Genomic DNA, 26,648 nt, shown 5'->3' with positions numbered 1-26,648 from the left:
TTGTCTTATCTTCAAGTTTATTGGTTCTTTTCTTTGTCCTCTCCATTCTTCTGTTGAGCCCATCCATTGTGTTTTTATTTTGGTTATTGTATTTTGCAGCTCTAAAATTTCCATTTGGTCTTCTGTATATCTTCTCTTCCTTTGCTATTTCTTCATTTGTTTCAAAAATGTTCAAAATTGCTCAGTGGAGCATTTTTATGATGTCTGCTTTAAAATTATATTCAGATAATTCCAATATCTTTGTTATCTTGGTGTTTGTCTATGTTGATTATTTTTACTTATTCAAGTTCAGATTTTCCAGGGCTTCTGTGTGATAAATGACTTTTTTATTGAAATCTGGACATTTTGAATATTTTGTCATGAAATTCTGTACCTACTTAAATCTTTTCCTTTAATGGGCCTCTTTTGACACTGTTCCAGCAGGGGATTGGGGCTGCGGGTGCTGCATCATTGCTTCAAGAGGAAGTGAAAGTCCAAGGGCCTTCTCTTACACGACACGTGCAGGGATAGGTAGGAGGGCCTCGTTGCCACTGAGTGGGGTCCCCATGTGGCCACCACTGACATCATGGAGCAGCGGCTCATTATCACTGGAAGGATATAAAATTCTTGGCTCCCCACTCTTCTCTGACACCACAGGGTGGGAGGTAGGGTAGGAGTGACTCGTAGCCAAGTACAGGTAGAAGTCTAGGTTCTCTGCTTAGCTTTTGCTGAGAAGGGTGAAGCTGCAGGTTTTTTCCAGGGTGTTTGACTGGGGGAGGATCATTTTTTTTCTAAAGGTTTTCTGTCTTATTAGGGTGCCCTGTTCCTGATCCTTTAGCTAGAGACAGCAGGCTTTTCTTGGGGCTTTTGTTGTCTGTTCCCATTGGCATTTCCAGGTTTTTGGCTTCATCAGTTTCATGTTTGGGATATAAGAGGCAAAAACAAAACCCAAAAAACTCACTGTCATGTTATACCTCCAATCCAAGGTGTCCGGCCCATCTGCCTTCTTCATTCCACCTTTGAGTCTTCTTGTGTTTGTTTTATGTATAATGTCCAGGGTTTGTAACTATACTTAGCAGGAAGAATCAAGAGAAGAGTATCTACTCACTCACTTGTTTTTATCCTCAGTATTTCCCTAGCAAGGAATAACCATAATGGCTGCTATGTTTTGAGTTGTATCTACATGGCCAGCACCATGTTAATTCATTTAATTTTCACAGTAATCCTATGAGGAAAGTACAGTAGTTACTGCTGCCATTTTATACATGAAGAAACATACTCGAAGAAACTGAAACTCAGAAACAATCATGTAAGCATTTAGAACAGAGCCTAGCACACATATTAATAAAGGTTAGGGAATATTATTATTATTTATTACTTTAGAGTTGTTAACTTGTCTAATGGACCAACCCATAAGTGGAGAATTAGAACTCTGAACTAAGACAGAGCTCATGCTTGTTAACTCTAGGCTATAATTTCTCTCAATTTGAGTGCAAACATCTGGATTAAGCAATTTCTGGTGCACCCCAATCTATATCTTTATCCATCTCCCTATTTCACTGCCACTGTTTTCTTCTCTTCACTTTCTCTAGAGCTATAGTCCCCAAATTTCTTTCCACTTATGACCTAATAATAATATACCCAATATGGGTGTAATATGTATAGGGCTGACAAAGTCATTTTATATTTATTACATTTACTATTTATTCAAAACCTCATAACAACCTCATAGGTAGGTATTATTAATTATCACTCTACTTTAAAACTGAGGTTCAGAGAAATTCAGGGACTGGCTCAAGGTCACATGGTTAGGAAGTGGTTGAGATAGGACTCAAGCCCAGTGCTATTTCTACCACCCTATGCTGCATCTGTAGCTTGCAGCTCACTTTCACATCCTCCATGTAGCTCTACATGCTCAGAATGTAAAGGTCTTGGAGGAGGGGAGATAGGAGGGAAAGGGTCCAGCAAATAAAGAGAAACCTCTGTACTTATAGATTCTTCTAAGAGCTCTGGAGCCATTGAAGATATGTTGGAAATACCACCATATAAGAGCACACCTTTCTCTTGTTGCTTGCATCTCTCATGGAGTCATGTTTTGAGATCTAGTGAAGAATGGAACAGTTAGGTGCAGGGAGGAAATACAGATGGTTTAGAAGCAAACTGGTCACAGAGAGGGTTACTGCAATAGATTCCAGTCAACAGAAGAAAAATAAAGGCAGAGACAGGATCAAGAAGAGGGGATTAAGAGGGTACTTAGAAGACATGTTTGATAGATATTGGTGGTCAAAATTCAGTGGGGGGTGTGTGTCTTTGAGAGAGAAAGACAGCGAAGGGGGCACATTCTGATTTGAAAAACTGTATGAGTCATTTTGTTCAAAATTGAGGTCAAGGAAAAACAGTTTCAAGGAGGATGGTAGTACGTGGTAGAATGCTAAAAACAAGACAAGGAAAATAAGGATTGTATCAAGGTAATTGGGTTTGAAAATTAGAAGGTAAGTAATGACTTTAGAGAAATACTTGCCGTGGATCAAGATAGAAGCAGACAGAATTAGTAGGGTGAGGTGGGAAAGTTGAGAAACTATTGGGAAGTGAAGAGAGACTATTCATGTGATGACATCGTGGCATGCTCATGGGCTTCGGAATTGGAAGATCCAATTTCAAATTTAAGTGCTGCTTACTTGCTATGTAGCCTTTGGAAAAATCACTTTACCCACCCAAGTCTGTTTCCTAGAAGATAAGCAGCAATGTCACAGGGTAAGGCATGTCATGAAATAGAAGCTTTTTTTTCCTCTTTTAAGTGAATCCCCCAACTCAATGACACCTTCCAGTCCAGCTTAAGTGGGATTGATTTGACATTTGATCGAATCATGGTTGAATGTTGTGAGAGTACGTAGAGCTTTCTATAACTCTATTTGGTTATACACGGAGGTTATACACGTGGTTATACACGGAGAGGCTGTACATAAAAATAACCTTCTTTCCAATTGGCCCCAGATTGGCAAAACTTGTCACTCAATAAGTTAATGCACATAATTATTATATACAATGTATTTTCTACTTTGGCACCTCAAAAAATAAAAAAAAGCATGTGTGATTCCTTCAAAAGATATTGAATTAACACAAAGTCTTTATCTTGAATTTTCTTTCATACTCAACATTTACTGAGTACTAACAATGGGCCAAACCCTGTGGATATTATGAAATTATTTACTTCAAGTTTATCTTGTGCAGAAATATAGGATCAGCTCCCATTTAATTTAAGTTGAAGATACTATGTAGAGGCCATAGTTTGTATTTTTTCTAAACTTGCATTTCAAGTTAACTCAATAATAATAAAAATTGCCACTACTTATTTCTAACACTCACCACAACCTTGGAAGTAGGTGTAATTGTCACCATTTTAACAGATGAGAAATCTTTCTTTTAAAAATGGCAAGACAAATTTAAATGTCCATTATAGAGCTAGGCATAGTAGCTGGTGAATAAATACGTGATCATTGGTATCCTGTAACAGCATCTTCACTATCTTAAGATCAGTAGAGAACTAAGTGTGCTCTCACTCATTGCAGGCATGCAAACAAGCATGAACTGACAGCCATGCCATAAATAATTTCCTGGAATGTCCTATACCTCCACCCTATTTTTCCCATCTATTCGCTTATTCATCCATTTATTTATTCAGCCATGAGAATAACATAGTCACTAAGTTAATGCTTATGTCTGTTAGTCTACATGTACTATGATTACATATGCACATTCCGACTGTACTTGCAAGGCTCTGACATAACTGCAAACAATAGTAGGAACACCTAACAGTGTTGAGGTGGAAGTGGGTCCTAGGCCTGAGATACCCTGGAATCCTTCAAATGACATGGGTGCCAGAACAAGATCCTTGTTATTGATCAAATCTTAGTCCATCAGTTCTCCAGAATGCCATACTTTATCCTTAGGATCCCAATTGGTGTTGAAGGCTCTGTTGCCTCTCTTTAGCAGCTCCATATCAGGGTACCACCATGGGGTTCACCCCTCTGCAATGCCCTGCCAAGCCATATTGGAGCCTTAAAGCAAAAGGAAAAATCTGTAATACTGATCCTGTCTTTATTTATTTTCATCAAGGATTTTGGGGGGCATTCATCTGGATTTTGAATTTGAGGTACTCCCCCTTAAATTTTATGCCCAAAGCTAGTGCCATACTTGCCTCACCCTCGTTCCATCCCCACCCTGCCCTTCTGCAAAGGAATTAAGAATGACTTGGGCCACATTAGCACAGAAAATGGCAGAGTTCCAAATATGTATTCTTGAACTGACCCTCACCACATAGTTCGCATAGGAGACAAAGTTCAGCTGGGGGTCATTCTTTACTCAATGTGCTCAACACTCCATGGCTATATTCCCCTTCTACTGGATTTCAAAACCTTCCTTAATCCCTAGAGATGGAGCTAGCTATTGTCCAGAGGAAATAATGTAAAATAGCCTCACTGATTTAACCAATGAGAAAATAAATCCAGACAACTAAATATGCAATGTTGGCTTCTAGAAACTGATTAGAGTCAGATCTGCCCACACATTGCCATCCTAGGAAGGAGGACCTTTCCTAAACTTTTGCCAAAAAGCAACAGAATTCTGAAAAGAGTCTGTTTCTTGCGAGGTTCATCCATTCTAGAAAATAGACAGGACTGAAGCTAGCTCAAAAACTATTTACCAGACTTAATTATTGGAAGAAAGAAATTTGGATTTTATAATCAGTGATCAGTTCTCCACACTAATGGGAAGGGCTGGATAAAGGAATTCCAGAGACGCTCCAAAATTCCCAATGGTGCCAGCAATTTTGCTTTTTTAAATTCTCTCCTTTTTGTCCAATTCTCTGTTGGATCTGATGATAAGTAGCAAAAGAAAACTGGTTGATTTGGACTTGACCTCCCCTTCCAACATTTCCACCTCTCAGTTTGTAACTCTTAGGTCTCAACTCAAAAGCATTACGAAGGATTTCTTGATTAACCTCAATCTGAATTACTTTCCTCTTCCGTGGTGCTCACATAGCACTTTCCTTGGATATGCTAAAGCGTTTATTTCTGCTTTGGATTATGGTTATGCTTTACCACTTTTTAACAGCTGAACATAGGCAGTTTGATTAATCTCTTTACCTCAGTTTTATTTGTAAATGGTGATAACAATTATTCTACCCGACTATTATACAAGACCTGCATTCAAATTATGAATCCATCAGCTTCCAAGTCTGCCTTGGGTATGTTATTTAACTTCTCTATGCCCATTTTATTCATCTGTGAAACGGGAATAAAGATGGCACCTTCCACAGAAGTTCCTAGGAAAATTTGGAGATAATGCACATAAAGCAAAAAATTATTAGCCGTTATAATTTTATTGTTGTCATTGTTGTTTTCTTGATTAGACTGTAAATTCCTAGAGGGAAGAAATCTTGTTCGTGCTCCTCTTCCTATCACCCAGAGATAGTCTTAGCTAGTGGTCAATACGTGTTTGTGGAATGCTACATATTTTCTGTACCTACCCCAATTAGTTTATATTATTTGTAAGGCCTTTATTATACTCAACTTTTTGTTGAAATTTATTTATGTATCTTCCCTTCTCTTTTGCAATGTGCTTTATGCAAAACAATCACTCAGAAAATACCATATAAATAAATGGAACAATACCAACAAATTCAAAGCTTCTCCACAACACAGAATCACAAAACTTTCCTTGATAACCAACTGCAATGCCACATTTAAGAGGGACGAGTTAAACTGTGAGTTAAAAGTGATACTTTTCAAAAATTTGAAATCACCAAATGAGCAAATAATGAGCAGAAGCCCTTTTCTTGCATAACATGGACATTTGTCCTTATGCTGCACTGACAGGCCATGTGCAAGCCACATCTTTGAGTGTCAGAGTCCTGCCCTCTCCATCTAAAGAAACAAAGCAGGCTGTTAGAACAGGTTTCTTTTTGTTTCAAATGATGTCATTCAGGTCCAGCACGAGGGATCTGCTGTCTGTTCTCATTTTTTCTGCTCTGAGGAGCTCTCTTGGCTCCCCTTGACATCGGCACAACAGAGGCTGAGGGCTGGCGGGGAGATTGAAAGGGCTGATACACCACGAGCTCGAAAAACACATGACAGCAGAAAGCTGGGCTATTACCAATGCTGATCAGCTCAGAGGCAATGCAATCAAAACCTTCAATTACACCTGGGTGATTTAATCAACTCCCTGTCAAACTCAGGCTGGAACTCCTCTGGTACTGTACAAATACAGTAATTACCATGCCAGCTTACAATAAGATATCGTTTCAGTGGATTAGAAAACACATTCTGTTGTCAATTACCAACAGCCAATTTATAGACCCTAAAACAAGCAATATTTTTTAATTGCTGCCTTTGTGTCATTATCACAAAATTACTTCTGTTACGAGGCATTAAATCATCTCAGCAACGTGGGGAGGGGAAGCGGGAGAGAAGATTGAAAAGTTTTCACTCTGTTCTTTCCTGATGAAACGGGAATAGAAGCATAAAACTTGTATCCCACTGTGTGGGATTTGGAAATAAAAAAACAATCAAAAAGATTCTCGACTACGCAAACAATCACAAAGAAATCCTGAAGCTACATAACGGATCAGAGAGTAGGAAACCAGGAGTCAAGATAAATCTGTTTTGACCTGTGCTTTTTCCGTTCTGCCCTGGCCTCTTTTTCTCCTATTTGCCTATCTTCCAAAGCTTCATTTTGTAGATGTATTTCTTTCTTTTGAGGGTAGGTTTCGGTTGACACCAGATGTGGTCACTGTCACTGGAGATCTGCAGATTTGAAAGATCTGAAATTTTTCTATTCTACCCACCCCCTCCCAAGCCCATTTGTTCAGTCCAAAGAATAAAAGCTATCAGCCTTGCCAGCTCCACTCAGCTTGTCCACAAAGCCCTACCATTCTTCTCTTCTTATGCAAAGGAAGCATCTGACACACCACTAGCGACTCGACTCACTCCACCTACCCCATTCTATCCTCAATAAATCTTGCCTGAGTTAGTTGTAAAAGGAGGCACTTTTATTCTTCCAGGCAATAAGATACGGGCAAAATTTTATTATTTTTATTATTATCTTTATTATTACTATCACTAATAGCAAACATTTTATAACACTTCATCTCAGGTACTGTTCTAAATACAAATATTATAATAATCCTATAAAGTATGTATGTATTATTATTATTTTTCCCCTTTCACAAATGGGGAGCTAATGCGTTGAATGTTTAAAATTTTTGGCTGCAGTGATATAATGGAAAGAACATTGAATGTGTCTTAGGAAGAACTGGCTTTGAAGCTTGACACTGTCACTTTAGCTGTGTCATATTCGGCCAGTCACGTATCCACTCTCAGCTTTAGTTTCCTTATCTTTGAAAAGGAGAAAATAGTAACAGTAATATTTATTAAGTAGGTCATGCATTCTTTTACATGTATTAACTCATTTAATCCTCACAACAACTCCAGTTGGTAGAAACTATGGTTATCCCTATTTTACAGGTGCTAAAGCTGAGGTGTAGAGAGGTAAGTAGCTTGCCCAAAGTTGCACAGCAGGGAAGTGTTGGACCTCCTGAGGTACCTCTCTGAACCATTACCTTATATTGCCTCTTAAGTTAGTCATTCCTCCTATGCTGTTGATACTATACTCTCATACTATACCTTACTATCTCCAGTCAAGTCCTCTCTGTTAAGATCCAGATCTATATTCCTAATTTCCTACTATACATCAGTGCTGGGACAGTGTCACAGCCATGTCCAAGTCCACATGTCCCAACCTGAAGGCATCATTATCTTGCCTCCCAAACCTGCCCATCCTTCCATCTTTCCTATTTCCTAGAACGAATACCTTCATCTACCTGGTTGTCCAAGTAAAAAACCTGGGCATAATCCTTGGCCAACATCTCTTTCTTGGATAATTGCTACGATTTCCAGTTGATATTTCTGATTCTAGTCATGTCACTTTCAATTACACACAGCTACCTCACCAGCCACTCTCTGCTCCTGGTCTGTCAGTGATTATGTCACTTCCCTGTCTTCAGAGGCTTGAAATTATTATCAAGGTAAACTCCTATTATCTAAAGCCCTTACAGACAACTTTACTTACTTAAACAGCTTTACCTTTTCTTCAGGCTTCTGTATTCACCTTCTTGGTTTGTACCATGTATATCCCTCAAGATCGTATACTTCTCTTCATGGTCTGCCTTCCTTCCTTTCAGCTAGGAGGCACCCAGTGAAGTAGAATGCTACCATCAACTGGATATTATCTCATATTATTTTCTGACTTAATCAGGCCCTATCCAACTATAGTTTGAAAGCATTAAATAAGTAGGAAATTTCAGGGATTAGAGTCAGAAGGAATGGGCTATAGAATCTTGAAATTTTCTCTTCTGGAGAAGATCATATAGCTCATCTCGTCAAACCTCCTTCTTTTCCAAAGGAGAAATGGTGTCAGTATAGGGCAAAGGTGATAGGTAAAGTCCATGGGGTGTCCAAGTTCACAAAAACTCTGTGAATAAATACATAGCAAAGAAGCTGTCTTAACTCCCTGTAGTTTGAGGCCCAGAGCTCTGCTTTTGAGGACACATCTTCTCTCAATAAAGGCATAGATCTCTGCCTGGCATATTCCTTCTGGGTCCTGTTCATGTAGAGAGTCATTTCCCAGATAGTATTCCTCAAGATACCCTGTGGAAACAAACAAACTGTCTCCCACGGCAGGATATTGTTAAAGTGGCCTACAGCATCCTCTTCTGGGAAAGACATAATGAACATTGGCATGTTGAAGATTCTTAGAAATTGTGTAGTAGAAGGCAACTTTGATTAATTAATTAATTAATTGTGTGTGTGTGTGTGTGTGTGTGTGAGGAAGACTGGCCCTGAGCTAACATCTGTGCCAATCTTCCTCTATTTTGTGCGGGATGCTGGTACGGTGTGCCTTGACAATTGGTGCTAGGTCTGTGCCCGGGGTATGAACCTGCGGACCCCAGATCACCGAGGCAGAGCTTGCGAACTTAACCACTATGCAGCCTGGCCAGCCCCCTGTTTCTTTAAATCAGATTTCTCAAACTCACTGACCATAGATCCCCACTTTGTTTTGGGGTTAATACTAATTAAAATCTCATGAAATTGAAATTAAGTAGACGTGATGATTAGGCACTAGGCACGTTTCAAGTGCTCAGTAGCCACTTGTGGTTAGTGCCCACCATTTTAGACAACACAGATTTAGATAATTAGGCCAACTAAACTAATTAGTTAGGTGATAAAAATAGTACTATTTTGCTACTACTTCCATATAGCAATTTTGTTTACTTATAGCTCTTTCGATGCCACGTTCCAAAGGAGGGATGATCATGGAAGGTAATTTAGGCACTGTGCCATGTCAGAAATATTTGGGATAGAACCTGAGGGTGAATCTTCAGTTCTACCAGATAGGTCCTCAACAAACATGGATCTGGACATTCCAGCATGGCTTGTTTACGCGAAAAAATAGCATCTCACTTGCTCACACCCAGTTCCTGGAATCTGCTCTGAGTACTGGTTGTGCAAATAGCTGACTCTATCAGTCATTTTAACACCACACTAGGGAGCTGGCATGAGCGAAACATGTTACTCCTTGCCCCAGGATGATGGAGTTCGATTTGCCACTGTGGCTCCTGGCCAATTCTGTGAAGGATGCCCTTGAAAGTGCTCCTCCTTATAGAGAAGGAATGAGAGAGAACAAAAATAAATAGCACTACGTGGACTCATAAAGCTTGTCAAAATCTTTCAAGCATGGCATATTTGATGATTCATGGGGTTTGCAAAGCCTTACCAGATTAAAACAAGAAATGTCAAACAAGTGATCATTCCATAGCTTCAGAACCCCGTGTGCAATGTACTCCTACTGGAGGAAGGCATGGTTAGGGAACTGCGTGCACCCCCACCCCAACACCCACACAACATAATCCTAGTGGTGGAAAGGATGGTTAGGAGAACTGCGTGCTCCCCACCACCACCACTCACACCATCTTGAGGTAGGACAGTGTTCATCAGCAGAGCAGTGAATGCTATTGTTTCCACCATATTCTTTCTCCAAAGATAAAGATCTTATAAACTCCCTCTGGAAATTTGTTAAGAAACAATTTGCTCAAATTTCTCTCCCTGTGGATGGAGCCCATTTACTCTCATGAAGTCATCAGCAGAAAGATAGAAGCACTGATTCATCAGCCCACTTATCCTAACCCTTCACAATTTCAGAGACAGTTGTGATAAAGCAATTTTCCTTGTGCTGTCTCTTGTCTGTGATTTTAATGTTAACCCCTTTATTCATAAACAGCTAAAATTCACCATATTTCCACTCTTTGCACATTCTCAATACGATGCCTTCACCTTTCTGATCTGTGACGAGCCACCACACTTAATTAACCAATGGAAAATATCAGGGCTTTTTCATACTCAGGAGCTAGACTGAGACGATTCCTGGAGAGAGGGATTACTCAGCCCCTGAGTTCAGCCTAATCAGCCGCCAGAGGAAGACTCATCACTTTGATGAGCCCTGGCTGCCACAAGGAGAGATTATTATTCATTTACAATCTCCTATTTGACTATAATGTGTGCTGGTGCACTGGATGCAAGCTTCTTCCACACTTGTCCTGCCTGTAACCCAGCCTCCCACTCAAAGTCTCTCTCCACATTGTTACAGAAAAAAATAATTTTCTTCACTTTTAATAAATGTTTGTTGAACGTCTACAATGTGCCAGATACTGTAGTAGGCACTGGAGAGGAAATGATGAACAGAGTCCTTGCCCTTGATTATAGCCTAGTGAAGGAGACAGAGAAATCAAGGAGTCATAAATACACATGAGTATATACTAGAGGATTAGATCTAGTAGGGGTTGGGGGGGAGTGGGGATCAGGAAAAGCTTTCTCAAAGAAGTAATGGCTCAGCTGAGATCTAAAGGAGGTGAAATTAATTACGCAAAGGGGAAAGGTGTACTGGAAGAGGAAACTATCTGTACAAAGGCCCTGTGGTGGGCAGTGCGTGGTGTGGTCGCAGAAGATCAGTGAGGCCCATATGCAGCAAGGACAAGGAAAATGGTTTAAAATGAGGCTGAACAGGTAGGTAGGGGCCAGACATTGCAAGGCCTTAGAATCCTTGCTAAGAACTTTGGTCTTTATCTCATGAGTAATGAGCAGCCCTTGAGAGTTTTAGGTAACAGGGAGCCATTGGAATGCTTTCAGCTAAAATACAAAGTAATCATGCCCTTTTTCAGCTCAAAACTTTTATTGTCTTTTTCCTACCTGTCTCCTTACACAATAGACCTTATGTCTCAGCCACACTCTGCTGAACTTGCCACATACCTTCTGGGATTCTGTGCCTTTGCTCATGTTGTCTCTTCAGCCTGAAAGGAAGATATTGCATGTTCTTTGAAGGCAGGAATGATGTCCCATTCGTGCGTGTTCCTGAGGCCTAGAGCAGAGCCAGACACATAATGGAGTCTCAATAAATGCTTGTGGAGTGAGTGAAGGAATGAATGCCTTTACTGTTTTATTCATCTGCTGAATATCTGCCCACTTTTAAAAGGTCTTGATCCAAATTTAACCTCTTTCCTGAAATCTTCTCTAATTCTCTAAGTTGGAATAAATTGTTCTTACCTTGCTTCTCCCCCAGGCCGTTGTTTATACCGGTTACATCACTGTTTTTTAAATTATGTCCTGTTTTAAAGAGCAGATGCAGAGAAGCACAATTGCAGGCCCACCTCAAGAATTCTAAGTCAAGACAGATATATTGAATGAGGGGCCTCAGGTCACCTGAGAGAAAGCAACATGGCTTAGGGGCTTGAGAACGGGCAGACACATCTTGTGATACGAGTGAGGTTGTATCTAATCTAACTCATCTCCTTAACCTTGACCTAAATTGTGTCTGGTGAGACTAAGATATGTCAGAGCATAGATGGTGGGTGAGATGGATGGCACTGCCAACCATCTCCTTGCATTAGAGACTATGAGAGAACCTAACCCAAGAGAAGTCAGGCTGAGACACTAAATCTAAAGTCCTAGAGGTAGAGAAAAGGGCTGATTCCAAGAACAGGATTAGCTTTCCTATAAGGATTTGTCTTGGGGCCCAGTCCCCACAGCTCCTTTCCCAGTTCCATGAGGGAAGAGGGGATGTCAGATGTTAGTAAAATTAGGAAGAGCTGTGTCAGAGACACTGCAAGACAATAGGGCATGGAGGCTTGCCATGTGGCAACACCAGGAAACACTGAGCCCTCTGGGTCTGGGGGGTCACTCCTCCCTCATAATGGTCCTTATCACCATGAAAAAAAGTCTAACACCAGACACTGAGGTTGAGGGAGCTTTTGGAGTCAGAGGACGGGTAACAAACACTGTGGGACTGGACCCAACTTCTTTCATGATTATCTTGGAACTGATAGGGACCTTGATTTCTCCCGTGACTGGTGTGACTTGGGGAAAACAAGTTATGTACTGCTGTTGGATGTTTGATGAATATTTCCTCCACTGGAGGAACCACCCCTTACCTCGCCAAGGTAAGGAAGCCTTCATAGTCCAAATGTCTACAAGCCTGAGAGCTCCATCTTAGCAGAACCCCAGGCAGCCTCTACAGAGTCCCTCCTCCCTTTCCTTAACAGTAACTGAGGTTCCTTGAAGGAGCTTTTTCCAGTTTTCCCTAGACAAGCCTGTTAGCAGTGGTCACCACGTGGCATCAGCTCGGTTCCCTCTCCTGTTCCAGTTCCCTTTTGTCCCCATCGGCTGCCTGCAAAGCAACAGGGAGAAGGCTTTCCGCAGCCACTGCCCGCCCCGAGAACGGCAACATCCACGCCTGGACTGCTCCCTCCAGACGCTCTCCAAAATCCCAATCCTCAAGGGGCTGCGGCTTTCCTGGAGTTGATTGTACCTGGGACTGAGGGTAGTGACCTTGGGATGGAATAGAATTGTGTGTCACAATTTGTCACCCAGGCCCCAAAACAGCTGTATTTGAACTGAGCTGCATGATGAAATTTCTCTTGAATGGTTAGGTCGGTTTCTCCTTCTGGCCCTTCTCCACATGAGGCTCGTGACCACCCAAAGTGAACCAGGGAAAGCTCCTTTTTGAGAAGGCTGCTATGTTGAATCTACTGGCATTGTGACTAATTACTCCTTAGTTTATTTTTTCTAGACTTTTTAAGTAACCGAACTGTGAGTTGTTCTTTTTCACTACATAGCATAAGAATAGAAGGAAGAGGCTCTGTGAAGTTTCTTTCCCTAGTAAGGAGATTTATGGTCAAGTGATTATTAGGGTCTAATGGTGGAGTCACACTACATGCTTTTAAGGTAACCTGTATTGTCTACCCATGCCAAGGCTTCTTCATACATTAAACACACAAACACACACACACAAAGCCTTACTTTATACAGAGGAAGAATATGGGCATTATCCTATCTTCTTAATTCTCTGCTTCCCTTCTCTTCCCTCAGGTGTACAAAAGAGTGGCTCTTTTTGCAGGCATCTACGTAGAGACAAGTGGATACTGAGGGGAAGACGTGTTGGAGAGTCCTGCTTTTCACTTCTTACTGGTCTACACGAGATGCTTTGCGCATAGTTGTGCTTATGTGTAGGGGGCGTGAAGGGAGAGGACCCATAGATGCCTGTTGAATTATGCATTACAGTTGGAGTATGGGTGAGGATGACTAAGAGTTAGGCAGATGTGGCTCAGTACAAAAGGTGATCTTCCTTATGCTTCAGGGTGTTTTGGAATTATGTAAGATATTTATATCACATAGATGAACCCACGGAACATTGCCTGGCATAAGGCAGGTGCTCAATAAACATTAGTTCTCTTTCTCTTCCAATCTTTTCCCTTCTGGAAATAGACTTTGTCTAAATCACAGCATTTCCATCCTGTTCCTTTTTTCAACTCCCCTTACTTTAAGGCCTTTGAGGTTTCTTTTGCCTATCCAAAATAAAATAGCTCTCAGAAGAAAAGATCTGATATTAATTCACATCTTGGTATAAATATACACTGTTCGTACTCCCCTTCTTGGACTGCATTTTAAGCCCTATATCAAATTGTAGAATAGACGACTTTAATCTTCTGTTAAAGGCATTTCAGGAGTCAGAAGGAAATTGGAGAAGTTATTTTTGGGAAGAAAAGGGCTCTTCCTCCATGTTCCTAAATTATGCAAATATAAGATTCTGCCTTTCCCCCCCAGGCATAACAGAGGGATTCTTCTGGATATTTGATGGGTGTGGGTGCTTATGGGTGCATTCCATGTAGGAACAAGGCCTAGACACCACCAGTTGACAACAGAATACAGCTTAAAAGCATGTGGTATGCATCTTCCTTTAGAAGCTAAAAAAGAGCTTGACCATAACCCTTCTCACTATGGAAAGAAATATCACAGAGCCCTTTCCGTCCATCCAGTGCCAAGTAGAAAGAACAACTCAGAATTCTTTTGTTAAAATCATCTGGAAAGCCAAAACAAGAATTTTTCACATTGGCTGTAGATTCAACATATCAGTCCTCTAAATAATGAACTTTCTTCACATGAATTTAGATTGAAGTCGCTTTTCAGTGAACTTTCATACACCTCCAGAACATATTTGTAAAGCTTTCAAAACCATTATTATCTTAGCAGCTTTCTCCAAAATTCTTTTTTGGGAAGGAACTGCTTTTATATAGAAAAAAATACCTTAGCAAGTCACTGGGGTTGAAAGTGTGGTACCCTATGGGCATAGATAAGTAAGAGACAGTCAAAAGGAGAAGGAGAAAAAAGTGAATGACAGAAAAAAAGAGAAAGAGAGCTTGATAAATTGTCTGCCAAGAATGAATAAGATGGGAGAGGAGTGTGGGGAGAGCCCAGCAGCATGAGGAAAGGCACGTGCCCAAGTTGGAAGGTATCTAAAGGACTTCTTTAAAGAGAGAGATGGCTAATTAGTGAATTTAAGTTGTTTGTGTTGCTTTATATTTATTTCTCCTCTTTCACAAACCTTCAAAAAAGGCCCATGTGAGTGGATTTTTGTAAAAATCAAGGAAAGAAGCTGTGTTCCCTATCTGGTCCAAAATTAGGTCAACTTAGGATTCACAGAGTGAACTGAAATTCAGTGTAACTGGCTCAAAGGTGATTATGAGCATGTAAGTCCCCTGGGAATTTGCAGAAATCTTAGGAAAGCATTGGACTTTCCACGGAACATCATTGGGAAAATTAAGTCAGTCATATCTAAGTTACCTAAGTCATATCTTCATATCTTAAGTTATCATCTGAATTACAAATCTCTTGCGCAAATGAGGCCCACATGTGATGTTCTGAGCTTCCTGGCCCATAATTTGCATTTTCAGACTATGATCTTGTAAATAAATCTCAAGGAGGCTCTTGGAAGGGCAATGGGATTTTTTTAAATAGCTCATCTTACATACACTGGAAAGATGTGCCTTTGAATGAATTTCTCTGATTAAAATATATTTTCCAACGCTCCTGAGGTTTGGGAACGGTTCTCTTTCTTTCTGGCTCCTTTCAATTCTGCACACAACAAATAAATCAGGATCTGTCTTGTTCACTCCACAAATCTTTAAATGAAGACTTTGAAAAGGATGAGGGAGGAAAGACAGTGAGATACTAACTTATGTCTGCTTGCTTTCAGGATGAAAAGGCTCGGCTCATCCCTGAAAATTCCATGGGGAATTGGAAGGAGGGAGAGAAACAAGATCACATTGTTTGCACAGAGTTCTTCAAAAAGGTTGTATCACGGGGTCAGATTCACACTCTGGGTAAACCTGGAAGAAAAAAATCCTGGGAGATTCCATAGGATGTGAGAGCAGGCCAAAAACTTTGTTGCTTATCCTTTTCTCCCTCTGTTTAGTGCCTTAAACAAAACTACAGGTCCAATATATTTATTCAGAAATTAACACTAAGAAAGATCCTTGATTGCACAATGCCACCGTTTTGTAAATAGCTTTAATCCACTTCGCAATCCTTCCGGTTGTTCTAAATTTATGCTCCTTGTCTTCCAAGGCCCATCATTTTCGTGAGTCACCCAGTCATGGAGAGAGCAAGTGTTTAAAGGCCGGGATCCAGCCAAACAATGTCTGGGCTCCTTAGTGTTTTCACAGACTGCTCTGGCCAGTCTGGTAATCACTGTCTTGTTTCCTTATGGGAAAAGCTGCAAAAGTTTCAGGTAAAGAGGGAAGGCAACTCATATGTATTGAGAATCTAGTATATGCCAAGCACGCTGCTTTATACCTTAAACGTCAATCCTGATTGCAACCCTACATGGTAAATATTATTAACCTCTCTTTTTCACATGAGGACACTAAGGCTTAGAGGGATGATATAATCACCCTAACGAAATAAAAGCTAAGGTGAGGTCAAGGTTGAATACTGGTCTCTACCTCCTAAACTTTGTTCATCCTACCCCAACACACTGCTTTCCCATGTTGCAGAGCCTCAGCCAAAGACAGCTTTAGGAATAAATGAATCATAGGAAAGGCCTCCGCCCAGCCATCGTTCTCATATTTCTGCAAGACCTAACTAGCTAATGATGCCCAGAGCATGTGTTAACTCAGCCCTGGCTTGGTATAATGTTTCTGGACTTATTTACAGTATGGAGTTCATTCTTGATTCATGAGCTGACTCTGTGTGCTGTGCTGTGTCCTCCAGGCTGGAGTTACCTCTGGCACCACAGGATCAGTGCTCCTTCTTTCAACACTTGGGCTCACTGGATACTGACTCCTTCCAAATGAAGCAATTAGCTGAAGTCTACTAAAAGAAATTTCTGAAACCAATGATTGCAAAATCCATTAACTACACAAAATTTGGAGAGAGAGTTTCCTTCCATTACCTAACTGGAGTTCAAGTTGTCAAGGCAAGAAAATAATAATAAGCAAATTATAATAACCAAAGCCTACTGGGCGGTCAATTTTCTTTAGTCTATTATTTATAATAATCAAAAAGGAATCAGCAGCCCCAACATTCAAATCACTAGCTAGTGATTCAAATCACTAGCAGGTATATGAATCTACACCTAGTGCATGTGAAATCTTTGGCTGCCACAGGACAGGAGTGGGGCTGCGATAGTATCAAATGATTCAATTTAAAAAAAATAGTTATTTTAAGCTAGAATACATACTCAGATGGTGACAAGGGAGAGGAGAAAGAACTATTTTTAATTTAGTCCCTTCTATGATCTAGGCATTGTGCTGGGATGGCATATATATATATGCTATCCTTATATTCTCATAACAACCATATGAGGTAGGTACTATGATTATCATTTATAGAGGACATGGATGATGGATGTTCACAATAAGTTTTTTAAGTAACATATTCCAGTGTGGACTCCAATCATTTAAAGCTTTCTTGATATCCTACCTTTCTGAGTGAAAAAACCAACCTGGCAGTTGCGCTAACCCCACCTAAGTGCCCAAAAGAGGCAACTGGAGATATGGTTTTCATTCTGATTTCCAATTCAGGATCATGGGGTGATTGCATGTGTTTATTGCCTCTTTTTGCTGGGACCCCATTAAGAGGATATTAAATTAACCAAAAAAACTTCACAATAGTAAAATGAGTAGGAGAAGGATGAGTGATTTCAGTGAATTTGTAGGATACAGAAAGTGAAAGGAAGAATGTCAAGTAATGAAGTTGAGGGAAGGGAGACACAAAAGAAACCTTGAATATGAGCAGGATACTGCAGCACAGGAGGTAGCTGACCTAGACAGTGAAATCAAGAGAGGCTCTGGACTCAGAAAGGTGAGAGTAGAAAGATAACATGGACAATGTGGAAGGTGGTCTCAGTCACATCTCTCCCTCACCTCCACATGCAATATAAATCCAGGTCCTTTCCCACAAGCAAAATCATCAGAGGGGTTTTCTCTAACAGAATAGAGTAAACTGTTAGGGGAAGAATGAGGGTAGCCAGTGTGGGTGTTAGCGACCCAGAGGATAGCTCTGGTCATTCCTTATCAGAGCCCAATGACGGGCTCTCCACCGTCGTTGTAGGCCCCATAGCATTCAGCTTGGAGAAAGCCTGCCAGCTGACGCATCTTGCGGGCATATGCAGAGCTGCTAGGAAGTCTGCTTATTGCTCATTTTTATATCTGGAGAGACAACCAAAAATCACCAGACATTTGAGAAAGTCTGGACCAAGAAAGAAAAACACCAAGATAAATAGACATATCAGCTTTTCCCAAGAGGAAAAAGGGAATAGAAGAGAACTTAAAGAACAAAACTAATTTAGTACACTCAGAACTACTCGAGAACACTGGGCATGGATAAAACAAGAAAAGGATGATATATATACATATATATATATTTAAAAGGCATAATCAAGAAAGGATTTTTTGGAAGTTAAAATATGAAGCTGACATGGAATATTCAATAGGTGGGATATAAGGCAAAGTTGAGGAAAGCTCCTAGAAAATAGAACAAAAGGTGGTTAGGAGGAAAATAGGAGTGAAAATCAAGAGACATGAAAGGTCAGTCCTAGGAGAGCCAGCATTTCATTCACAGGAATTCTAGAAAGTGAGGGCAGAGATGACGGAGCAGGAAAGTATCAAAAACAAAAGTATGAAACAAAAATTTCCCAGAGATGATAAGAAAATCTCTCCATAAAGAGCTTATGCAGGGCCCAATGTCATGAACAAACATAGACTCCCCTCAACACGACAGAGTGAAATTTCAGAACACCAAAGGTTAAGAGAATGTCCTCCAACTTTCCAAAGAGAGGGATGGGCAAAAACAGTAGCTAAACTCTCATAGACATAGGAAGAAGCCAATAGCTACAGGTCTAAAGTCTACAGGAAACAGCAGTTTGAGCATATTATTTAGGATAACCACCAGAAAACGCCAAAAAACAGATATTTCTTAAAAATTGGTTATCTCTGAGGAGCAGGACTGCTGGAGGTGAGGCCAGGGCCGTGGATGGGATTGTGGCTTTGTAAAAAGCATGCAAGTATTACTTCGGATATACATATCTCATATGATATATATTTTTAAATAACATATATTATAAATATGTATAGTTAATATAGAATATAGCCTATATGTTATATCAAATCCTATATGTAGTTTATATATATATACAATCTGTGTGTGTATGTATAAAAGTAATACTTGCAGGCTGTATGTTTCTTACCCTTTGGGAACTAACTCATCGAGCAATATCTCTTACATCATAACACCTAAGCAAGATTTGTTCTTGCCTGTATGTATTGCACTGCACACATAATTACTGATGAATTTGATACAGAGCCGTAAAATCATATCCCACAAGGTCTCCTAGTGGCCTGGAAAATAAACAAGCCTCCTACCAACACAACTTTCAAATAGTCAGTGGCTTAGGCCGAGCCAACAGGATATAAAAACAGTTGGTTGAGAAGTGGAAACTTCAAGTTGAAAAACATTTGGGATTTTCTGATCTCAACTGAATGTTTTTTTAAAAACCAAATTTCGTCAAACCTGTTTGTGTATATGGGGAGTGAGCCATTAGGCACTAAGGAACATTTGACTCTTCCTGCTGCTAAACATGCTGGGAGAGAGAAAATTCTGGAATCTGGCTGAATTATTTTGAGCCTTGATGAATTCCTTTAGGGAAAGAGAAATAGTTTCCCAATCGGTCCCTTTGCAGCATAAAGAACTGGTCTCATATGGGAGATAGCCACCAAGTAATGGATTAGAGTCCTTGCTTCATGGTAGAGACTAGAAAAAGTCAGGTCTGTGGGACCTAAAACATTTCGCAAAAACTAAAATCGAATGTAATGTGGAAAAAAGAGAGAGTTCAAGCGAATGTATGAGAGAGGGGGAACAAGCAGGAGTAAGACTGATTAGATTCCTGCTCAGTATGTGAGAAATGCAGAAATGCTACATAGCCCCAGTGAGCACTGCATTCATTAGGCTGGATCAGCAGCTGTTTGGGGCTTAAGTTGCCATTGGTGGTGTTTTTCTTAGCCTGGTACCTTTTGAATTGACTATGCGGAAGGCATTCCTGCGAGTTAGAGCATGGTGCAGACTGTGCTATCTCACTCGCAGCTGATAATTTCCCTAGAGGCAGGTGAGATGCAGGAAGACAAAACCAAGGACTCACAAGGAAAATTGCATTAGTGGAGAAATGAAAAGCGCAAGGGGACCTAGTAGGCGAAGCTGGCCAGTAATGTAATAATTCAAAGACCGCAGGTAAAAACAGCCCCCCGGGATGGTGCAGTTCGTCATGCACTCAGTCAAGGAAGAAAAACAAGAAGCCAAAAATTGTGGTGAAATTGTTTTCCTCAAAGAGGAGTTGCTATAAATATAAATGCCGTGGGATAGAAGGAAGAGGAAGAGTAACAGCAAGCCTGGATTCAGATGAGATGCAGATTCCAGCTCAAAGTATTCACTCCCAGGTATTGAGGAGAAAACCACCAAGGTGATGGGAGCTTTGGAAGATCTCAATGTCGTCATATTCTAAGATGATCAATTCAAGGAGAATCATAAACTCATTGATACCAATATCTTTTTGATCTGAAGACTTTTCTCTAAGAATGGAGGATAAGAATGTAATTTAGAGGAGGATGTTAGGGGAAGCCACTCAGGCACAATACTACAGGTGGGTGTGCTGGACAGGCCCTAGGGTGCCCCCCATAATTCCCTCCTCTTTATGTCCACTCCCTATATAATACCTTCCTGTTGAGTATGAGTGGGATACACTCCTACCTATGACTTACTTCTAGGCTATGGACTATGGGCAAGGTAATGGGATGACTCCCAGGATTACTTTCTATTATATAAGACTCCATTTTATCAGACTGGAGCAAGAAACTCTCCTTGCTGGCTTGATGAAGTAAGCGGCTATGAGGAAGAAGTCCATGTGGCAAGAAATGATGGGTGATCCGTAGGAGCTGTAGGGAGGATCTAGAACCTGAGGTCAGCCTCTAGTTTATAGCCAGTCAAAGGCTGGGGCTTTTGGTCATATGGCCACAAGGAAATGAATTCTGCCAACAACCTGAATGAGCCTGGAAGTGAAGTCTTCCCCAGTCGAACTCAAGATGAGAACGCAGCCCAGTCAACACCTTGTCTGCAGTCTTGGGAGACCCTGGGAAGAGGACTCGGTTCAGCCATGTTCAAACTCCTGACCCACAGAAATTCTGAGATAATAAATATATGTTGTTTTAAGTCAAAAAATTTGTGGTAATCTGTTATGCAGCAATAGGAAACAAATATAGTGAGGGAGGAACAGGTAAAAGGAAATGAAGAATGACGTCAGACACCTTCTTCTAAACAGGAAATAGCAAAGCAACCATGATGCCAGGTATCCATTTCATCACTATTAAATAAGCTTTAGGCTTCCCTAAAGTCCACTGCCCCATGGTCCATCAAAAACTAGGCTTTTATCACCTCTGAGTTGTTCCCACTTTCCTTGAGATAGAATCCATATGTTGCACCATTGGTCAAAGAATAACAAAAGATATTGTTCCTAGCTTTCAAGTACAGAAATCCGGCCCTGTGCAAAGTTGTGAAGTGGGTGTGTTTGTTCCCCTGCTCCTTTGGTCTTCTGCTCTCAAGCAGAACTCTTCCCCCAAAAGGCACAAGTAGCCTCTTGTTACTACTCCCTACCTGCCCTACCCCATGCTCCATACTTTTCTGAATTTCTTCTTTCCATTAAGTCTTGCTTGCTTCTGCATCCTATTCCTCAGATCCTGCTTAATATCATTGAATTCACGCTATGGGTAACCACGTGATATCAGCTTAATAAATTAGCTCACCTTGATAACATCTGTGCTTTTTAACAGATGACTTCAAAACTTTAACCAGGGGGGAACTCAAGAACTGATGAGCATATATACTGCCCAGGGAAGTCTTTTAGGGCCCTGCAAACCACACCACATGAGGACAGAGGAAAACAGAGCTTCTCTGCCTGCTCCAGAAGTTTGCCTCACATTTCCTTCCCACTGGGGTCCTCTTGTTGTTTGGAGCCTATGCTAAGTGGCCGTTATGTTTATTCCAGAAGCAGTAATAGCAGCATCTGTCTAGTGCCTGGCAGGTGTCAGACTTTCCCCCACATGGAAAGAGGGATGGACAGCTTGCCTTATGTTCATCACAAATATATTTCTCACATCTTCTGAGTTCTGTCAGTATTCACCCTTACTGCATATATTTCTGAGCTGCAGAGAAACATACCTTCTTTATGGAAGCAATGGAAGAGAAGCCAGCACATGTAACCCAACACAGGCTTGCTGAGCTTCCATGAGGAAGTGGAGTCTCCATGCCAAGGAAGGCCCTCTGTTTCCTTCTACAAGGAAGAATCAGAGAAGCTTTCCACCTAAACTGTACTGTCTTTGTCTCCAAGCCCTTGGACAACCCACTCCATTTGCCTGAAACTCCTTCCCGTATCCCATTTGAATCCAGAGTTAGTATAGGGGCATGTACACCCAGACCCCTGCCTTAACTGTGATTAGGTGATTAGGTGATTAGGATACCTATTCTGAGCCCTCTTAAGAGCAGCAATTATGACATTTAATACCCCATCCAAGACCTGTTTGAATAATCTGTCTCTCCCACCAGACAGCAGGCTTCTTGAAGATACAGCCAGTGCCTTATTGTCTTTTATCTTCAGAGCTCAGGACAGTGTCTAGTACTACGTGAATGGCTTACAGATGGAGAATGAATGAATGGTCAAACATGAGGCAAGGACTTAATCTGTTCAGACTAAAAATAAGAAAAAGAAAGAGAAAGGAATTGGCGGTTCCACAGGTCAAGAGTTGAGAAAGAGGTCGTGTTATTAGGTGTTCTGCATTAAAATTGGCCCACAGATCAACTGTCCCATGTAATTATTGGGCAGCAAAGGCACATTATGGCATTTTCCAAAAGGGTGGCTGTGGAAATCTCTCAGCTGAAGGCAGGAAGCCAGGGCGTTATTAACCGAAATGTTGTGGGTGAGAAAGTATTATGAAACCCACAGTGATATAAGTAGGTTTCACTTTCAATGCAGTTTCTGGGTTTTTTTATATTCAAGTATTTTATAAATGTTTATCTATTATATATTTTCAGTTTGACATTAATGAGACCTAATTTTGCCCCATATTTGACTTCCTGTAATATGTTATCATTTATAACTATTCATAGAAAAGCTGTTATTTGATTTATTCTAAGTGTGTCATGTCATGTATTTTCAGGGAATATTAAAGTTATATTAAGTAACTGACGGTTTTCACTTATTTTTTAATAAAAGACATTTTCTTCTCCCATGTTACTTGCTTTGCCCTCACCACAGTTCTGGAATGTGTGCTCCGAGAGGGAAATCTTCACTCTACTCCAAGGGAGCGAGACTGGGGCGGTGAAGTGCTTCCAAGGAGGTCTCTCCATAGTGCTCTCCTTCCTGGCACCTACCCACCTCCTTACACCCCTTCAGAGAACCCACGCCTCTCCCCTCCAGGGTGCATGCCCCATCCCTCCTCCCCACGGGGTGCTTTCCTCCTCAGCAAACCTTTTTCTTATTAACAGAGCAGACCTGCATTGGAGGGCAGCTTCCATGAGCCTTTACACTGAGGACTGTCTTTATTTCCCCTAGATACTAGCTCACTTTTCCTAGACCTTTAGCCTAGTAGTTTAGAGTCTAAACTTCAAACCCACTGACTGATCCTGATTTTCCAGTTTCTTCTGGATAATTCTAAAATTTAAACTTTGCTCTAACCATGCTTCTACACCATTCTGTTTAAGGTTCCAAATAATCTCCTTTTTACTAAATGCAGTGACCTACCTTTTCCAATTTCTTATTCCCTTCCACATCTGTCATGTTGGAGTCTCAGCACCAGAGATATGGGCTCCACGTGCTCTCTGGGAAGACTAAGGCAGAGTTTTAAAGGTTCAGGTATATCGGGATCTTCCTCTGGTCCTCGCTTCCCTGTTCCTGGGTATGGAGTCCCCGCCTATTCCTCACAAGCACACTTCCACCTCAGGGCCTTTGCACCAAACTCTCTTCTCTCTGGAATACCTTCCTTTGGATATGTGCATAGTTAACCCTCTCACCTTCTTCAAGTTCTTGCCGGCTCCACCTTCTATGGCAATGCTCTCTACTGGCCATTGCTCACATTCTGAGCTGCAGTTTCCTGCTCTAATCCAACCCCATTGCTTTCTGTCTTTTGGAAAATGCTCACTATTTCCATTGTGCTGAGAATTCTCTTCTACTTTTGAGAACAACAATACATATTTTTATTAATTTAAAAAGTATCTCTTCTATCATTTCTATGGATTTAATGTGGAGAGTTTGCCATCTTGAGAACTGAGAAAAACTTGAAGGAGGTAAGAGGGTTAACTATGCAAATATTTAAAGGAAGAGCATTCCAGACTGAAGAAACAGCTGGTGCAAAGGCCATGAGGTGGAAGTCTGCTTGGCAAGAATATGCAGAAGCCTGAGGTATCTGGTTCTTGGCTGGAGTAGAGTCAGCAAGGGGAAAAATAGCAGAAGATGAGCTCAGAGAGGGAAGGGAGCGTGAGACATAAGTAAGGCTGCATCATGTGGAGACTTGAGGCCATTGTGTGGACTTTGGCTTTTACTCAAGGAAGATGGGAAGGCATTGTAGGATTTTGAGCAGAGGAGTAAGATAACCTAACAATATTTTAAGATAATAACTCTGACTGCCATGTTGAGAAAAGACTCAAGGGAGAAGAATCAGGATGCTAGTGCAAAAATCCAGGTTGGAGATAATGGTGGCTCAGACCACAGTGGTAGCAATGGCAGCAGTAGGAAGTGGTGGGATTATGGCTATACTCTGATAGTAGAGCCAACAGGATTTCCTGATTGGTGGAATGAGGAGTGAGAGAGAGAGAGAGGAATCCAGGATGACTCCAAGGATTTTGGTCCGAACACTGAAAGATAGAGTTGTCATCAAAGGTATGAGATGGCTGTGAGTGGAACAGGTTTGCAGGAGGTGATCAGGAATGCTACTTCTGACATATTGAGCTGAAGAAGTCAACTAGGCAAGTCTGGAGTTCAATGGAGAGGTCTGGAATGAAGGCATATGCTTGAAATAGCAATTAAAAACATGAGGTTGGGTAGGACCACCAAGGGAGTCAGTTTGGTGGGAGAGACGAAGAGGAGCAAGGACTGAGCCCTGGGGCGCTCTGATGTTAAGAGATCTGGGAGATGAGGAGGATCAAGACAAGGAGACTGAGAAAGAGCAGTCAGTGAAGTAAACGAGAAAAAAAGAAAATGTATTTTATGCATATGCTGCATTTTAATTCAACACATTATGTAGCAAACTGGATGGAGAAATTGGAACTAAATTGAAGATCATTCTTTACTTTAAGGAAAACGATATGATGCAATGGATAAACTATTGGCCTAGCACATGATGCAAGTGGCTTTAAAATTACATTCCCTACACCTCACCCCCGCAAGCCCAACACAGTACCAGACAGTCTGCATAAAAATCTACCTTGGGTCTTTCTAGTTGTTGTTGAAAAGAAAGTTACTATATTACGTAAAAAATGAATGAAAATAAACTAAGTTGTTAGCAGTGGTGGGGGAATAGCAATTGCTTGCAAGTTATGAATATTCTAGGACTTGGATCTTCTGTGACTCAAACAAGAAATGGTCTGCCTAGGGAGAATGCCTAGTGGCTAGGTGCAGCTTCTACCTTCTAAAAAAAAAAATAATACATTTTATTTTTTAAAGCAGTTTTAGGTTCACAGCAAAATTGAGCAGAAAGTCTAGAGAGTTCCCATATACTCCTATCCAGGTTCTACCTGTTTTCCCCCACACCTACTCTGTGCCACAGGCAAGTTGTTTAATTGATGCTTCCATTTTCCCACCTGTAAATTGAGGATAGGATGAATTATATTAAAGCTTTGAGATTCTTTCAGGAAGGTGTTCTGTAATGTCAAGGCCTTATTAGAGACCTTAAGAAGAAGGTAAGAACTTCTCCCGAATTCTGGGAAGCCAGCAGCAAATGACTGGAATTTAATGAGTTATCAAGATGGTGTGTTATTTAAAAAGCAATGAGATCAGTGCTTCCACATCAGTAAATATGTGTGATCGCCCCAGGAGAGATGTGCTGCCTACAATCGCCAGCACATAAAGGTGATTGTACAGGCTCTGGGCTGCAGCTTCGGTCTCACCACAAGGCAGCCAGGTCTCCTGATTTGTGACATTGCTATCAGAGCAACCAAGACTGTCTTGGCCCCGTGACGTCCAAGCAGGTGGGCTGAGCTGGAGCCTTTCCACCAATTCCTGTGCTCCTTCCAGGCCCCACGAATCTCTCAAGGGGTGGTGAGGTAATGGTTAGATCAGCATACAGCCTTCCTGACATGACCCCAGGCAGTAGGGCGATTCTGTACACAGAGGGCAGCCGGCCCTTGCCGTCAGAAAGTGCTTCAGCTTGCTCACTGATGACTGTTGAGCAGGGTAAATTTAATTTCTTGCCTCACACTTTCCACAGCTTCTCTGGCCAAGTTCTTGAGGCTTTGAGAGAAGAGGGAGGTCAACTGAGCTAATTACCTTCAAGAACTGTCGCCGCACTGCCTGCGCAGGGAATCTCAAACCGCGAGGCCACAAGGTTTCTAAGTCTCAGCGTGACTTCAGTCAGATACCTGAAAGGTAGCTGCTGCAAGAGAAAGCAAGGAAAATAAAATCAATAAGCTCTGGACCTGACAGGAAATCCAACACTCCAATCAAAATGTGGCTGGAGCTGAAGACTCCAT

The 26,648-nt window shown here is 41.2% G+C and overlaps 1 long non-coding RNA gene across 2 annotated transcripts in view; it reads right to left on the bottom strand.

Moving 5' to 3' along the window:
- LOC139083825 (uncharacterized) overlaps positions 1–26,648 on the bottom strand; it is a 79,865-nt gene that overhangs the window by 35,296 nt on the left and 17,921 nt on the right. For both annotated transcript variants that reach the window (XR_011540788.1, XR_011540787.1), the window contains exons 2-3: positions 26,446–26,551; positions 11,340–11,448 (exon numbers count right to left, since the gene is read on the bottom strand). This is a non-coding gene — a long non-coding RNA (uncharacterized lncRNA). The remainder of the gene's footprint in view (positions 1–11,339; positions 11,449–26,445; positions 26,552–26,648) is intronic.

The sequence above is a fragment of the Equus przewalskii genome, chromosome 6 (assembly GCF_037783145.1).
Source record: "Equus przewalskii isolate Varuska chromosome 6, EquPr2, whole genome shotgun sequence".
Lineage (NCBI taxonomy): Eukaryota > Metazoa > Chordata > Mammalia > Perissodactyla > Equidae > Equus > Equus przewalskii.
The sequence above is the reverse complement of the archived record's forward strand: the minus strand, read 5'-3'. Positions and strand labels throughout refer to the sequence as shown.